This window comes from Ovis canadensis, chromosome X (assembly GCF_042477335.2).
Source record: "Ovis canadensis isolate MfBH-ARS-UI-01 breed Bighorn chromosome X, ARS-UI_OviCan_v2, whole genome shotgun sequence".
Taxonomy (NCBI): Eukaryota; Metazoa; Chordata; class Mammalia; order Artiodactyla; family Bovidae; genus Ovis; species Ovis canadensis.
Window position 1 is genome coordinate 104,401 of NC_091727.1, and position 17,725 is coordinate 122,125.

A 17,725-nucleotide genomic window follows, 5' to 3' on the forward strand; every position below is an offset into this window, starting at 1 on the left:
GCCCGAGCTTCCCCCAACCGCCGGGGGGCTGCGCGCATGCGCGGTGAGAGCTCGTCGGGAGGGGCACGCGCGGGGCTGGGGGGGTGGGGTCGAGTATGCGCAGTGCGGGTCTGTGGTGGCGGTGTTCCGGAGGCCTGACGGTCGAGCATGCGCAGTGCGTGCCCGCTGGGAGCGAGCCGGGGGCCCGGCCGTGTGCCTGGAGGCGAAGGGCTGCTACGGCGGGAGCATGCTCAGTGCGTGCCCGCCGAGCGCGGGACCGGGCACGCGCGCCGCGGGAGCGAGCGCAAGGCGGCGTCGGAGGCCAGTGCAATTTTTTTAGATGAAACGGGCCACTGCGGACCACGAAGTTCGCGGTAACGTTCAGTTCAGTTCAGTTCAGTTCAGTCGCTCAGTCGTGTCCGACTCTTTGCGACCCCATGAATCGCAGCACGCCAGGCCTCCCTGTCCATCACCAACTCCCGGAGTTCACTCAGACTCAAGTCCATCGAGTTAGTCATGCCATCCAGCCATCTCATCCTCTGTCGTCCGCTTCTCCTCCTGCCCCCAATCCCTCCCAGCATCAGAGTCTTTTCCAATGAGTCAGCTCTTAGCATGAGGTGGCCAAAGTACTGGAGTTTCAGCTTTAGCATTATTCCTTCCAAAGAAATTTCAGGGTTGATCTTCAGAATGGACTGGTTGGATCTCCTTGCAGTCCAAGGGACTCTCGAGAGCCTTCTCCAACACCACAGTTCAAAAGCATCAATTCTTCGGCGCTCAGCCTTCACAGTCCAACTCTCACATCCGTACGTGACTACTGGAAAAACCATAGCCTGTAACGTTAAGTGTGTTAAATCTTAGTGATGCATTGGAGGCGTCTAACTGCTTTCAAGCTGGCCTTTCAGGGGTGGCTTCTTTACTTCTGAGCCATCGGCTAAATAACCCGTGTTAAACTGTGATTTTATTTTCTGTTTGTAATGATTGCAAACTTTGTGTTTGTCTACTGAAAAAATTAATTATTTTTCTTTTGTCCCTCAGTCGTGTCCGACTCTGCGACCCCATGGACTGTAGCTTACCAGGCTCCTCTGTGAATGGGATTTTCCAGGCAATAGTACTGGAGTGGATTGCCATTTCCTTTTCCAGGGGATCGTCCCGACCCAGAGATCGAAAAAAATAATACACCATCTCAAAGCTGAGAATTGTGTTTTAATTTGAGGACTTGCTGAAGACTTAAGCTCAGGAAGTATCCTCTCATCTTTCTGGGAGACTTTTCATAAGACGTAAGGGAAGGGGCGTGATATATAGGACTTTTTACAACAAAAAAGGTTAGAACATCAAACGATGACAGTAATTTAAAGAAAACCAGACATTACAAGTTAATGAATTTAGCGCTTTTCTATGTGTGGGAAGATCTAAAAGTCTGGAAGATTGCCTGGAGGAGGGCATGGCAACCCACTCCAGAATTCTTGCCTGGAGAGTTCCATGGACAGAGGAGCCAGGAGGGCTGCAGTGCATGGGGTCATAAAGAGTCAGACACAGCTGAGGAAATACCATTCCACTGCACTCTGTAGGGATTAATGACAGGATGAGCCAGTGTGTCCTGAGAAAGGGAAAATGCTGACGTCCAAGTGGAAGCTGCTGCAGACCCGTAGCCCTGGTCCTTGCCCGAAGCCCCCCTTGGGCTCTCAGTGCCCCCCTCGTGGGTGGAACCGCACATTTACTGGGGAGGCTGCTCAGAAATGGTGAGACACGGCAGAGCGCGCCATCTGGTATACCAGAATTCTGCTTTTCTTCACCCAAAGCCTCAGGGTGCACCGCGGGGGCGGGGTGGGGGGGGCTGCAGCGGCCAAGGGCTTGGCGGCCTCAACATCCTTTGCCCACGATACGGCAGGCGATGTTCTGTCCACACTGTGCGGCTACAGATAGAAACGCGAGTATCCTGGGTCACGAGAGGGCAGGCGATGTTCTGTCCACGCTGTGCGGCTACAGATAGAAACGCGAGTATCCTGGGTCACGAGAGGGCAGGCGATGTTCTGTCCACGCTGTGCGGCTACAGATAGAAACGCGAGTATCCTGGGTCACGAGAGGGCAGGCGATGTTCTGTCCACGCTGTGCGGCTACAGATAGAAACGCGAGTATCCTGGGTCACGAGAGGGCAGGCGATGTTCTGTCCACGCTGTGCGGCTACAGATAGAAACGCGAGTATCCTGGGTCACGAGAGGGCAGGCGATGTTCTGTCCACGCTGTGTGGCTACAGATAGAAACGCGAGTATCCTGGGTCACGAGAGGGCAGGCGATGTTCTGTCCACGCTGTGCGGCTACAGATAGAAACGTGAGTATCCTGGGTCACGAGAAGGCCACGACACAGGCGTTCTGTGCAGTTACTTCTGAGCCTGGGGAAGCTGATGCTTGTGTGTGCAGGTTGTCAGTTCTGTGGAAGTGTTAGTCACTCAGTCGTCTCTGACTCTTTGCAATTCCATGAACTTTAGCCCCACAGGCTCCTCAGTCCATGGGATTCTCCAGGCAAGAATACTGGAGTGGGTTGCCATTTCCTTCTCCAGGGGATCTTCCCGACCCAGGGATTGAACCCTGGTCTCCTGCCTTGCAGGCAGATTCTTTACCATCTGACCCACCAGGGAAGCCCATGTCAGTGGTGGAGGGAGGCAGAAATTAATACATGTTTCTGTTTGCGTTTATCACACACAGATGTCTTCTCAGAGCACAAACGGGCTTTTCACTCTGGGTCTGTAAATGAGCTGCCACTCATCCGTGTGGTTTTTGTTTTTTTTCTTTTTGGCGGGGATTTGAGGAGGGGATGGCATTTTTCAGTCCCTGCACAAGACGGCTTTATACCCCGGGGTCTGCAAGGCCTGTGTGTCTGCCAGTGGAACATTAACAAACTCCGGGAGGGAAACAGAACCTCCTTCAGTCTGTGCGGTGGGGCGGGAGGCTGCCCCAGGGGACAGAGAGGTGCTGTGAGCCCGAGGCCGGTGGGGCCTGGGCAGTGCACAGCCACAGCTAAGCGGGGGCAGGGCCCTGCTGAGGATAGGAGCGAAAGCCCTGCTGGCGGCATCTGCCTCCCAGGGGTGGCCTGAGGTCTCAGGGCAGAGGGTGGGGGTGAAGAGGAAGATTCTAGAAGCCAAGGACACTTGCCATCTCATCTGAAAAAGCAGAGACATCAGTTTGCTGACAAAGGTCCATCTAGTCAAAGCTATGGTTTTCCCAGTAGTCTAGTACGGATGTGAGACTTGGACCATAAGGAAGGCTGAGCGCTGAAGAACTGATACTTTTGAACTGTGATGTTGGGGAAGACTCTTGAGAGTCCTTTGGACTGCAAGAAGATCAAACCAGTCAATCCTAAAGGAAATCAGTCCTGAATATTCATTGGAAGGACTGATGCTGAAGCTGAAACTCAGATACTTTGGCCACCTGTTGCCTGAAAACACCCTGATGCTGGGAAAGATTGAAGGCAGGAGAAGGGGATGGCAGAGGATGAGATGGTTGGATGGCATCACTGGCTCAATGGATACGAGTTTGAACAATCCCTGGGAGATCGTGAAGCACAGGGAAGCCTGCATGCTGCAGTTCATGGGGTGAAAAAGAGTTGGACACAACCTTAGTGACTGAACAACGGCAGCCGGTGGGAAGGCCTTGGTGCTTTCACTGCTGAGGCTGTGGCTTCAGTCCCCAGTTGGGGCACTAAGATTCCACAAGCAGTATGGTGTAACCAAAAATTAAAAAAACAAGTCTTTTTTGGCTAGTATGCATTTTGATAAGCATCCAAAGAATAAGAATGTTGAATGAAATAGAAAAAATGACATGAACTCACCCCTGTTCCAGCCAAATTTTAGCATAAAATTTGCAAAATCCCAAATTATAGCATAAAACTAAAGAAAAATAATAACAATTTCTAAAATAATATTTGGAAATTGTAAAATTTTAGTATAAGATAAAAAAACTTAAAAAAAAAAAGAATTGGGGCATGTGCAAATAATCTGCCCTTTTATCCACATGAAAGAGTTTTACAGAAGTTATATGTGTCCCTGTTTTGTACTGTTTCCAGTGAAACTTCCAGACACCCACGGACGGTCTCCATTCAGTATACCAGTTGTAACCGTGGACTCAGGACCCTGGCCTATTAAGGAACTTTGGCCCTGCCCTGTTCTGTGTTCTTTTTGTTCATCCCGGGTCTGTCACGGTTGTGATCAGTTGTAACCTCTCGCCCTCAGCTTGCCGCCTCTCTCGGTCCCTCCTCTTTTAATTTAGTGACAACTGATTTGGTATGCTGGGACGTGGCATAACTAAACGGGCTGGCACTGGGTCGTCTGAGTGTGTGCTACAAGAACATGGGTGAATAAAGCAGCCCGTGATCTCGGAGATCTGGTGGTGAATGGCGTGGGAGACGGGAATCACTTAGTTAGATAACTCAGCGTTCAGTTCCACGGTGTGACGCAGGAAAGCGCAGGGAGAGAGGACAGGCCTGGGAGTGGGGGCAGTGCTGTTTGCGCAGAGTCTGTACCGATCACTAATAGCCGTAAGGGGTTTCCCACACCGTGCTGGTGGTGGAGACCCCGCCCGCCAGTGCAGGACACAAAAGAGACCCGGGTCCGATCCCTGGGGCGGGAAGACCCCCTGGAGGAGGGCATGGCACCCCACTCCCGTGTTAGAGTGTCCTGGAGAATCCCATGGACACAGGAGCCTGGTGGGCTAGTCTGTGGAGTCGCAAAGAGTCGGACACGACTGAGTGGCTGGGCAGGCACTCCAGAGGACAGGAAGAAGACAGGCCAGCTGGCAGCGGCTCTCAGCACGCAGCTCCTCCAGCCACTGCTCACCTGTGTCACACGCCGAAGGAGGCCCCAGACAGACGCCCCTCTGTCCTGGGTTCCCCCACCCTCACTGCCACCTGCGTGGCAGCAAAAATGTCAGCAAATGCTCCTGTTAGGGTTTCATGTCTGCACTGAATTCCCTCCCTGACGAGCCCTGCCAGTTCACCCTCCCCTCCCTGCCGCCAGCTCCATTTCAAGGTTTTTTGATGATACAGAAAAGACTTTGGTATTTGGATAATAAAATTTTCTGACTTGCCTTCCGCCACCTTCAACTCAATTTCCCATCCCAAGAGACAGTGTGTCTGTGTGTGTGTGTGTGTGTGAGAGAGAGAGAGAATCGAATCCAATTCCTTATTCATGGGGAAACAGCTGCGGTTTAATCTGAATATTCAGCACTGTGAACAGGTCAGGGTGATGGATGGAGTATGGAAATGTGTCTGGGGCAGGTAATGAAACCGCAGGATGCACGGCCAGAGTGCAGGAAATAATGAAGTCGATTGAACATCCCCACAAGTGCGGAATTGCACATTACAGCGCGAGGCCCTGCATCCTCCTGTCACTGGCCCCGTGAGGGCTCCGTCTTGGAGGGGGGAAAGCGCTTGGTCACAGATTACGACTTGATGTACAAGGGGGTGTGGAAATGCAGGGGGCGCCTGCTGCAGCATTCACGGACAAGACGGATGTCCCTGTGGGAAATGAGTGTGAGCTGCGGGTCACACAAGCTCAGACGGTAAAGAGTCCGCCTACAGTGCAGGAGGTCCAGGGTCCATCCCTGGGTGGGGGCAGTCCCCTGGAGGAGGGCGTGACAACCCACTCCAGTATTCTCGCCTGGAGAATCCCGTGGACACAGGAGCCCGGCGGGTACAGTCCATGGGGTCGCAGAGAGTTGGACGTGACTGAGCGAATTTCACTGGGGGTCATGCAAGATATTGACGCGTCTCCTAAGGACTCCAAGGGAAAGATGGAGCCCTGGAGGAGACAGAACTGCTGACACAGTAGAGTGTGTGCGTAGTTGCTCAGTCCTGTGTCCCACTATTTTCAAACCCAGGGGCTGCAGCCTGCCTGGCTCCCCTATGTGGGATTTCCCAGGCCAGAATACCGGTGTGGGTTGCCATTTCCTCCTGCAGGGGATCTTCCCAACCCAGGGATTGAACCAGTGTCTTCCACACTGCAGGTGGATTTGTTACCATCTGAGCCACTTGGGAAGCCCCACTTTGTAGAGACGAGGGTGGACTTTCACAGGATGGACAGCCTGGGCCATCAGACGCTGGGCCATCCCGACATGGGAGGCAGGGCAGGGATTCCTGGGCACTGGAGAGTGTTGGGTGGGCAATTTGTGCTGAAAATGAAGAGATCCACAGCCTGCAAGGGACCTGGGCTGTGCGCTGTGGTTGACCTGTCCTGGGTAAGCACACACATTGGGACTGTCTTTTATTTATGCGGCAAAAGCCAGGTGCTTGGTGTGTTTCTTCCTTGATCACCGTGCCGAACACACTGCTGGGAGAGATTTGGGGTGTACAGCAGGGGCTGGGGGCCTTGGGGAGGGGACATGCCTTCCTGGGAGGTGTTTAGAGTAGTAAGACTTAGCTTTTCACCAAAGTCTCGCTGGGACTCATGTGATGTCCACAGGGTCCCTGATACAAAAGGGGGTCGGGGCTGTCCTTGTGCGGACCGATGGGGAAGCAAGATCATCAGAGAAGCCCAGACAATGGGCTGGACCGACAGGGCCCGGGGGCCCAGATGCACTCAGTGGCCTCCTTTCCTCCCCTTCCTTCCACATTCATGTCCCCTCAGAACCTCAGAATGGGACCTTATTAAGAAGCAGGGTCTCTGCAGCTGTGATGGAGTGAAGGGTCTGAGATGAGGTCCTCCTGGGTGGGGGTGGCCCTAAACCCAAGGACGGGGTCCTTATAAGACACAGGAGAGCAGAGACACGGACGCAGAGGAGAAGCCACGTGGAGACGGAGGCGGAGACGGGAGGGAGGCGGCCACCAGCCCAGGGACGGACGCCCAGAGGCCCCAGGAGCTGGAAGAGGAGGGGAGGACCCTCCCCTGGAGCCTCTGGACGGAGCTCAGCCCAGGGACACCCTTGAGCTCAGATGCGTGGTCTCCAGGGCTGGGGGAGGACAGACACCTGTGCTCTTAAGGTGCCCACTTAGCAGGCATCTGCTGGCCGTGGGAGCCCCCGCAGTAGGGACAGCAGGGGCTGAGCACAGCCCGTCGGCCTGGAGCCTGGCTGCGAGCAGGCGTCGTGATGATTGTCTAAACAGCACGCCTGGCGTCTTGTGGCAGGTGGTTCGGGCGAGGCTGCCCGGACGCTGTGGTCCTCTGGCCACCACCCCCAAGGCTGAGGAGGCGGCCGTCTGGGCCACCATGTCCCCCACCCCCCAGGAGCCTTGGGGAGGGGGCAGCTGGCAACAGGCTGGCATCTGGCAGCACATAAGTCGCGCTATTTTAAGGGCTCGCGTGCGTGCCCCAGAGGTTACATCCCAGCACATTTCAGGAAATGACAACCACGCGTGGAACTGCAGCTGCTGTGCTGAGCGGCTGAGGCAGTGAGGCTCTCCGAGGACAGAGGCCCCCGGGCGTTGGGGGGGCTTTCGCCGCAAGCAGGGCACGCAGAGCCCGCGAGGCTTCCGCTCATGACGTGGAGTTTGGTGTTGGATGTGTGGGGCCAGGCTTGGGAGGAGCCTAGATAGTTCCGTGGTGTCTGCACATGTCTTTCCCCGTCTCCCCAAGGGCTGTCCTGGCGGTGTGGGAAGCAGACTCTTTTCTACAGGAGCTCAAAGAGACAGTGGCACCACTGATGGCCACATGGAGCGGTCGCACGGAGCCGTCAGTGGGAGCTGAAGACCGGCCCCTCCACTGCCCATCCCATCACCACTGTCAGGGACACCAGGGGTCAACGTGGGCCTTCTTTTGGGCTGTCTCAGCTTCTCTGCCGACTGCCGTGCCCCCGGGACTAGGGCACAGTTAGATCTCTGCGTCAGAAGTGTTCGTTGCTCGGTCATGCCCAACTCTTTGTGACCCCATGAATTACAGCCCGCCAGGCTCCTCCGTCCATGGGATTCTCCAGGCAAGAATGGAGAATGGGTTGCCATTCTCCATTGAGTGGGTTGCCATTCTTTTCTCCAAGGGATCTCCCTGACCCAGGGATCAAACCCGCATTTCCTTCATTGCAGGTGGATTCTTTACCGTCTGAGCCACCAGGGAAGCCTGGGTTTCACAGAGGAATTGGATTACTCACTGGGGCTCTGTTTTTGACTCTCTGTAAACCGAAGCCAGACCACGTTGCCCAAATCAGTCAAATTCTTTCTATGTGAACGCACTGGCGCGGTGGGTGTTGGAACCCTTGAAAACTGAGTCACGTATTGAGCTCGAGTTTCCTTCCAGACACCACACGGAAGGGAAATGCGTGGTAGATAGACAGACAGACAGATGGATGATATATAGCTGAGCAGATAGAAAGATCATCAATACACATACAGCAGGTGGATATACGGAGATACGCAGAGAAACGGCAGCTTAGGCTGGACGCAGTGTAGGTGATGAACAGGGGATGGATCCATGATAAATAATCATAGCTACATACATACCTACAGCAGGTGGATATACGGAGATGCGCAGAGAAACGGCAGCTTAGGCTGGACGCAGTGTACGTGATGAACAGGGGATGGATTTGTGAGAAATACATGGATGCTGTGTGGTCCGTCACTCACTTGTGTCCGGTTGTATGTGACCCCATGGAGTGTAGCTGACCAGACTCCTCTGTCCCTGGGATGCTCCAGGCAAGAATACTGAAGTGGGCTGCCCTTTCCTCCTCCAGAGGATCCTCCTGACCCAGGGATGGACCTCAAGGCTTTTGCATCTTCTGTACGGGCAGCCGGGTTCTTTACTGCTGAGCCGTCTGGGAAGCCCTGATTAGCAATTAAGTTTTCTCATTAAATATTAGAGTCCACCCATCACAGGCAGGGGGTCTTCATCACTCCATGTGTTCAGCAGGCTGCACCCACCAGCCCTTGAAGGTCCCCGACCTGGAGGGTCTGAGTGTACAGGGAAGACTGCGTCCCACCCATGCTCTCGCGGGGGCAGGTGTGGCCCTGGCCCCTGGAACCGCCCCCGAGGAGGCCTCAACCAAGTGCCTTCTGCAGCTCCGAGCTGCTTGTCTGGCAAGGCCTGCGGGTCAATAGCGTGCGGTTATGGTGCCAATCAGGGTGCGATCAGGGTGCACTGTGCTGTCGGAGTTCAGAGGACGGAGCCCCACGTGGACGCTGAGCACCGGGAGAATGGCTGGGCTGGTCCTTCAGCTCGTGAGTAAGAGTGTGGTGGAGGCCTTCCCGGGACCTCCCGGGTGACAGTGGTCAAGAACCCACCTGTCAAGGCAGGAGATCTAAGAGACATGAATTCAGTTCCTGAGTAGGGCAGATCCCCTGGAGGACGGCATGGCACCCCACTCCAGTGTTCCTGCCTGGAGAATCCCATGGACGGAGGGGCCTGGTGGGCTACAGTCCACGGGGTCACAGACGGTCAGACACAGCCGAGCAGCTAAGCACAGCACAACTAGAGAAAGCCCATGCCCGGCGATGAAGACCCGGCACTGTCCAAAATGAATAAAGGTACTTTTAAAAAGTGTGGGAGACACACTGGAAAAGACCACGATGCTTGGAAAGAGTCGGGGCAGGAGGAGAAGAGCGTGGCAGAGGGCGAGATGGTTGCATGGCGCCACTGACTCAACGGACATGAGTTTGGGTGAACCCCGGGAGACGGGCAGGGAGGCCGGGCGTGCTGCCGTCCATGGGGTCTCAGAGTCGGACGCGACTGAGCGACTGAAGGCCAGCAGAACTGCAAGTACTTGAGCTCATTTTAAGGAGCTGTTGTGTGTTTCTGTCATTTCCCTCCGGCCGAATGCCATTCATTTCACGACGATGATGTTAGCTTGGAGCAAGTCGGACACGACTTGACGACCAAACAGCAGCAAAAACACACTCAGGCACATGACGACGCTGGTAAGGCCTGCAGAGGGCCGGGGGGCTGCGGAGGGCCGGGGGGCTGCGGAGGGTCGGCCAGTGAGGCCTGCGGAGGGCTGCCAGGCGGGGACGGGGGGCCGTGCCGGGCGGTGTCCAGCGTCTCTGCATCACGAGGGGCGGGGGGACCACATGTCGCCTGGCCCACGTCTCCCGGACGCCTCACCCGTCTGAGTGGGAGAGTTTATTTCTGGCCGCAGCACAAGTGCACCAGATTCCGATGGTCTAAAAACATCCCCCGGGAGCGTGCAGGGGACATGTGTTCACACGCCTCCCTGCCCGACACCTGATAGTGGGCGGCCTGGGCAGGGCTATTTCGGGACGGCAGCTGGAGGAAGCCTGGAGCCGGCGGTTCTGCTGTTTGAGCGGGAGACGGCCGAGGGGTTCCTAGCCTGGCTGACACGCTCACTCTCCAGGCTTCCTGCACTGAGCTGACGAAAGACGGGCTGACAGGTCCACATCCAGGGCTTGGGAGCCCTGAGGGAGTGATAACCTCAAAAGGGCCCCCCGGGACTTCCCTGGCAGTGCAGTGGCTAAGAACACGCCTGGCAGTGCAGGGTGGTACTCCGGTTCCCGCCCTGGTCTGGGAAGATCGACGTGCCACGGGACAGCCAAGCCTGAGTGCCACGACTGCTGCACTTGCGTGCCCTACAGCTCCACGCAGGAGAAGCCGCCACTCCCTCCCGCTGGACAAAGCTTGCTCGGAGCAGCAAACACCCAGCACAGTCAAAAAATAAAATTGTTGACGTGGTTCAGTAGCTCAGTCGTGTTCGACTCTTTGTGACCCCATGGACTGCAGCACGCCAGGCCTCCCTGTCCATCAGCAACTCCCGGAGTTTACTCAGACTCATGCCCATCAAGTCGGGGATGCCATCCAACCACCTCATCGTCTGCCGTCCCCTTCTCCTCCTGCCCCCAATCCCTCCCAGCATCAGGGTCTTTTCAAACGAGTCAGCTCTTCGCATCAGGTGGGCAAAGCACTGGAGTTTTAGCTTCAACATCAGTCCTTCCAAAGAACTCCCAGGACTGATTTCCTTTAGAATGGACTGGTTAGATCTCTTTGCAGTCCAAGGGACTCTCAAGAGTCTTCTCCAACACCACAGTTCAAAAGCATCAGTTCTTCGGCGCTCAGCTTTCTTTATAGTCCAACCCTCACACCCATACACGGCCACTGGAAAAACCACAGCCTTGACTAGACGGGCCTTTGTTGGCAAAGTGACGTCTCCGCCTTTCACACGTTGTCTAGGCGGGTCAGAGCTTTTCTTCTGAGGAGCAAGCGTCTTGACCTTTATGGCTGCAGTCACTCTCTGCAGTGATGGTGGAGCCCGAAGAACACAAAATAAAGTGGTTATTTGTATAAAAAAGCAAGGTGAGCATCCTGCGGTCGGACCAGTTGGCCCCGAGGCTCCCGGCTCAGCTAGGGAACCCCTGTTATTAAAGTTTGTTTCCATTTTGCTCTGGGTCAGAGACAGGGAAACGGCCCTGTATCGGAACCGAGGAGCTTCATCCCAGCGAGGACGTGTTTGGCGGCCGCGCGATTCCGATTCCGACACCTGCACGGCTGACGTCAGAGGCCCATTTCCCCTCCCCTTGCCCTTCATGCAGAGCAGATGCTTCCGGGCTTAAGTCAGGTCTGCGATAACCCTGAGTCGGCAGTTTAAAGAGGAAGGCAGGACCAAGGTGCAGGGCGCTGACCGCTCCCCGGAGGAAAACGGGTCCCAGATCCTCAGCAGCTGCTTCATTGCTTCCTAAAGGGGTGTGGGCTTATTTAATACACGACGAATTTTTCAATCAGCTGCTAAGGTGGAGTGCATCAACTCTATTACTGATGACGGGCTTGTAGGGCCAGACGGGCACCCCTCCCTCAGATTTCTGTGGGGAAAATGAATCTAAACTTTGTACTGTGGTGGGGTTTTTTTTCCTTTTAATGCTTCACAGGACTGCGCATGGTAAGAGCCACAAATTGCATGGCATAATTGCTTTGTCTTCCCGAGACAAAAAAAAAAAGGCTTTTTGTTCAAGCAGGTTAGACAAAACATAACCGTTATTTATTTTAATGCATACATATGGAATCTAGAGCTTCCCTGGCGGCGCAGCGGTAAAGAAACTACCTGCCGATGCAGGAGACACAGGAGACCTGGGTTCCATCCCTGGGCCAGAAAGATCTCCTGGAGGAGGAAATGGCAGCCCACTCCAGTATTCCTGCCTGGAGAGTCCCATGGACAGAGGAGCCTGGCGGGCCACAGTGCACGGGGTCGCACAGAGTCAGGCGTGACTGAGAGCACTCCCGCGGCTATGGACGCTGGAAGGATGGTACTGAGGAGGCCGTTTGCAGAGCAGCACAGAGAAGAGGCTCGCGGACAAGGGTGGGAACAGGAGGGAGAGGGGAGATGAACGGGGAGCAGCGTGGATGCACGTGCACCGACGTTTGTAAGCAGACAGCAGTGGGAATTTGCTGTGTGATTCAGGGAGCTCAGATGGGCTCTGCAACACCCTAGGGGTGGGAGTGGGCGGGGGCTGGGAGTGGGCGGGGGGTGGGAGTGGGTGGGAGGTGGGAGGCAGATTCCAGAGGGAGGGGACATATGTGCACGCACGGTTAATTCATGTTGCTGTATGACAGAAATCAAACCAATATTGTAGTCATCAAACAACTAAAAAAATATTTGAAACATATATGTCATTTTGTTAAAGAAAACATGCTACCAAAAAATAAGAAGAGGGCTGTCCCTGGGTGCTCAGTGGTTAGCGTTCTGTGCTTCACGGCGCGGGGCACAGGCTTCGATCCCTGGTCGGGGAAGTAAGATCCCACACGCTGTGTGGAGCATCCAAAAGAGGCAGAAAAGAGAAGAGAAAGCCCAGACCGTTCACAGGCGCTTACGCATTCCTGTGTTCCTTTGATCTCCAGCGACGAGGCTGTGTTTCTGTGATGTTTTCCAAAGGAACAAAAGAGTTCTTAGACAGTCTGTTGGTACGTCTGCTTTGATATCTATTTTAAATAAAACCTACAATCAAGTTGGAGATCCAACAAGTCACTCCCAAAGGAAATCAACCCTGAATATTCAGTGGAAGGACTGATGCTGAGGCTGAAACTCCAATCCTTCGGCCACCTGATTCGAAGAACGGACTCACTGGCAGAGACCCTGATGCTGGGAAAGACTGAAGGCGGGAGGAGAAGGGGACGACGGAGGATGAGGCGGTCGGATGGCATCACCCACTCAACGGGCGCGAGTTGGAGCAAGCTCCGGGAGACAGGGAAGGACAGGGAAGCCTGCGTGCTGCAGTCCGTGGCGGCACAGAGGGGCACAGGGCTGAGCGGCTGAACCAGAACAACAGCGGCAAGTCGGTGTTGCTGCCCCTTGGGCTCTGCTGCGCACTGTCTGCTGTTTCCAGGGGTGAGCGATGCTCCCAAGGATGGGCGCCCCCGGGGCCCTCAAGGACCCCACCGTTTCCTCATTCCTCTGGGCCGCGCCCGGCTGGGGAGAGGGCCAGTTCAGGGGCCACTGGCCAGCCAGCGGCTGTCTCGCCTTGCAGTAGCCACTGCTCACGCCCTCCCCTTTCCGTCGTGTTTGTTTGAACTCAGACATTCAAAGTCTGTGCTTCCTTCAGCCGTGACAGGTGGGCAGGAGGGTGACCACTTAGCTTTTATTTTATTTTTCTAATTGAGTTGTCTCCCCTCAAATTCTTGGTAGAGGCCCTTCGTCAGGTTGATGGAGAGCTTTCTGTTCTTTGTGTACTGAGGTTTTATTATGAAAGGTGTTGGGTTTTGTTTTATTTTTCAAATGCTTTTTCTGTGTCAATCACAATATCATGTTTTTTTTTTTTTCTTCATGCTATTCGTAAGGTGAGTGAAACAGATTGATTTTGTTAAAAAAAAAAAAAAGGCTTTTACCAAGATATGAAAGCTTCCCTGATGGTTCAAGCAGTAAAGACTCCGTCTACAATGCAGGAGACATGGGTTTGGCCCCTGGGTCAGGAAGACCCCATAAAGAAGGGAATGGCTGCCCACTCCAGTATTCTTGCCTGGGAAATCCCACGGGCAGAGGAGCCTGGTGGCCTACAGCGCATGGGGTCGCAAAGAGTCGGACTCGCCTGCAGCCGCTGAGCACACAGCACGCTGAGATACAGTTCACACGAGACAATTTACCCACAGAAGGGCCCGATTCACCAGAGAACTCTGCTCGATGTCAGGCGGCAGCCTGCATGGGAGGGGGTTTGGGGGGAGAATGCATGCACGTATTGGAATAGTTGGGTCCCTTCACGCTCCCCCTGAAACTAGCGCAGCATTGTTAATCACTCTACCCCCTTACAGAATACACAATTAGACCAATAAAGTGCTCCGTTCAGGGATGTTCCAACGTGTTCCCCACTGAACAGCCCTCAGCTCAGTCACTGCCAGACCACACTCATCAGCTTAGAAAGAAAGCCCACGTCCATTTGCCGTGACCCTGAAGCCCTCCAAGCAGCTTCTAGCACCGTGGGTCCACTTTCTGAACCCATGGGCTTTCGCGTCTGGGTCGCTTCCGGGAAATGAAGTCCTCTTCCATAGACGTGTGTCCCTCTGTGTCTGCTTCCCTCACTGAGGATCGTGTGTTCAGGGTCCGTCCACGCTGTAGCCTGGGTCAGAGCTACACTCCTTTTCACGGCCGCGTGATATTCCACCGCACTTACAGACCACATGCTGTTTATCCATCCATCCATTATCCCCCCGTCCATCCACCCACCATGTACCGTTCACCCATCCACCCACCCATCCACCCACCATCCATCCAACCACCCATCCATCCAACCACCCATCCATCCATTCACCCACCCATCCACCCGCCATCTATCCATCCACCCATCCATCCATCCATCCATCCATCCATCCACACACTCATCCATCCACCCGCCATCTATCCTCCACCCACCCACCCGTCCATGCGCACTTGCATCACTCCTCAGATGCGACTCTGAATCATGCCACAGTGGGCATGGTTGTGCAAGAATGTCCTTCAGACCTTGCTTCCAAGTCTTCAGGGTAAACGCCCAGAGCTGACGCTGCTGGGTCACATATTAGACTATGTAAATTTTTTTCCCACAGCAGCTGCATCATTTTGCCACCGACATGGATAAACCTTCCCTGTAAAAAGTCCTGTTAACAACCGTGGTCCTGTGAGATGCTTTTTCTGCAGGATGTGCCAAACGTGAGCCCCAGCCCACACCTTTTCTGGATCGTTGGGTCTGTAAGTCGTCTCCGACTCTCATGACCTCATGGCCCACCAGGCGCCTCTGTCTATCCTCCGTCCACGGGATTCTCCGGGCCAGAACACCAGAGTGGGTTGCCATGTCCTCCTCCAGGGGATCTTCCCAAGCCAGGGACGGAACCCGTGTCTCCTGCATTGAGGGTGGATTCCCTACCCCCAAGCCACTGGGGAAATCTCCCTCCTGCAGGGAATTAATGCCTTTAGGGGCTCACAGCGGGCTGTGGCTGGTGGTGGTTGCCGCCACCTGGTGGACAAGATGGAAATGACCATCGCAGGTGAATCCTTCCAAACAGCCCGCTTCCCCGGCAGCTTCAAGGGTCCTCAGCCGGAACCCAGAAACCTGGCCGAGCACAGGCGCCCAGACTGCACCTGACCGCACAGATCTGCTGGTCTCCGTGACCGGACAGCTCTGCAAACCCCTAGCAGTTAACCCCACTCATGGCCCGGGACGTGGCCCACGCTCCGGAGGTGAGTCTGTCTCACCGGCCACCCAGACCTTCTTCCCGACGGCGGGCGTGGGGGTGGCAGCTGCCACTGTGGCCGGGGTGGGGGGGACAGCTGGGCTTGACCTCTCTGCCGGCGAGGTGGCTTCCTTCCGCCCTTCCTTCTGGGCAGGTGGGTCTGTTTACAGGCCTCTGTGGGCGTCGCTGCGGCCATTTCCCGTCTTGTCCCCAGGAGGGTGACCCTTCCATCCTGACACCCACCCCCTCTCTCCCAGCAGATCTGCCCACTCTGGACCTGCTAGAAGAAAAGCATTGCAGGGGCTCCAAGGCGGCTTCAGAAGCCTGGAGACGGTCCTCGGAATGAAAGCCAAGGCGGTATGTGGTCCAGGAGGAGGGGGACCGGCCGGCTGGGTCAGGAGCCCCAGCAAGATTGCTTGGGCCTGGATCTACATGCCCATGTGCCTGGCGCAGCACTTTTAAAAATTTATAACTTAATGTGCACAGAGTCGGACACGACTGAAGCGACTTAGCAGCAGCAGCAGCAGTGTAGTTTATTTTGATTATCTTTTTAAAACTGATGTACAGTTGATTTACAAGAGTATATTAGCTCCTTGGAAGAAAAGCTATGACCAACCTAGACAGCATATTAAAAAGCAGAGACATCACCAACAAAGGGCCGTCTACTCAGAGCTACGGTTTTTCCAGTAGTCACGTATGGATGTGAGAGTTGGGCCATAAAGAAAGCTGAGCGCAGAAGAATTGATGCTTTTGAACTGTGGTGTTGGAGAGGACTCTTGACAGTTCCTTGGACTGCAAGATCAAACCAGTCACTCCTAGAGGAGATCAGTCCTGAATATTCACTGGAAGGACTGATGCTGAACATGAAACTCCAGTCCTTTGGTCACCTGGTGCAAAGAACCGACTCATTAGAAAAGACCCTGATGCTGGGCAAGACTGAAGGCAGGAGGAGAAGGGGACGACAGAGGATGAGATGGGTGGATGGCATCACCAACTCAATGGACATGAGTTTGGGTAAACTCCAGGAGTCAGTGATGGACAGGGAGGCCTGACGTGCTGTGGTCCATGGGGTCGCAACGAGTCAGACACGACTGAGTGACTGAAGTGACTGCTTCCAGGTGTACAATGTAGGGGTTGACCACTTTTAAGGGGGGCAGGGGAGACACCAACCTAACCCTCCCAGCCTGTGGGCTGCTGGGTCCAGACTTCTACCCACCTGTCAGTAATCTCTCAGTAGTTCTGTCTTTTATCTCTCCATCCACCCATCATCCACCATCCACGCATCATCCACCATCCACCCATCCACCCATCCATCCATCCGTCATCCATCATCCGTCATCCATCATCTGTCCATCCATCGTCCATCCATCCATTCATCCATCCATCTATCTATCCATCCATGTATCCACGCACCCATCAATCCGTCATCCATCATCCGTCATCCATCATCCATCCACCATCCACCCATCCATCCACCATCCACCCATCTATCCATCCATCACCCACCATCCATCCATCTATCCATCCATCAATCCGTCACCCATCCATCATCCATCCATCCGTCATCCATCCATGGACAGCTTGGATGGTTTCCCCCACTTGGCTCTCACCCTCAGGGAGGATTCTGAAGCTGTGCTGGCTGGACCCGCCTCTGGCTCCAGCTGGGAACTGACTGTCATGGAGCGTGTGGGCCCAGACAACTCAAGCCTGGACCCAGACCAGAGACCATGGCGGCTCACACCCTGGGGTGCGGGAGGCGAGACCCGGCTGGAGATGGAGCCCCGGGGACCTGCCAGCTGCGTGGAGGTGGGGGGGCAGAGGAGGACGAGCCCAGGACTGGCCCAGCCAGCGGGGCCCTGGGGGTCTGCCTTTTGCCATCTGAGAAGGAGCCGGGAGCCCACTCATCCGTGTGGACTGTTGTTTAGTCGGTCCATCCTGGCGGGCTCTCTGTGACCCCGTGGACTATAGCCCCGCCAGGCTCCTCCGTCCATGGGGTTCTCCAGGCAAGAACACTGGAGGGGCTGCCATGCCCTCCTCCAGGGGATCTTCCCGGCCCAGGGACCGAACTTGCATCTTTTGCACTGCAGGCGGGTTCTTTGCCATGGAGCCTCCAGGGGAGCCCCAAGTTCAGCATCGGCTGCCGCTTTCCCTGAGATGTGACCAGGCTTTGTTTGTGTTGAAAGATGCGGGAAAGG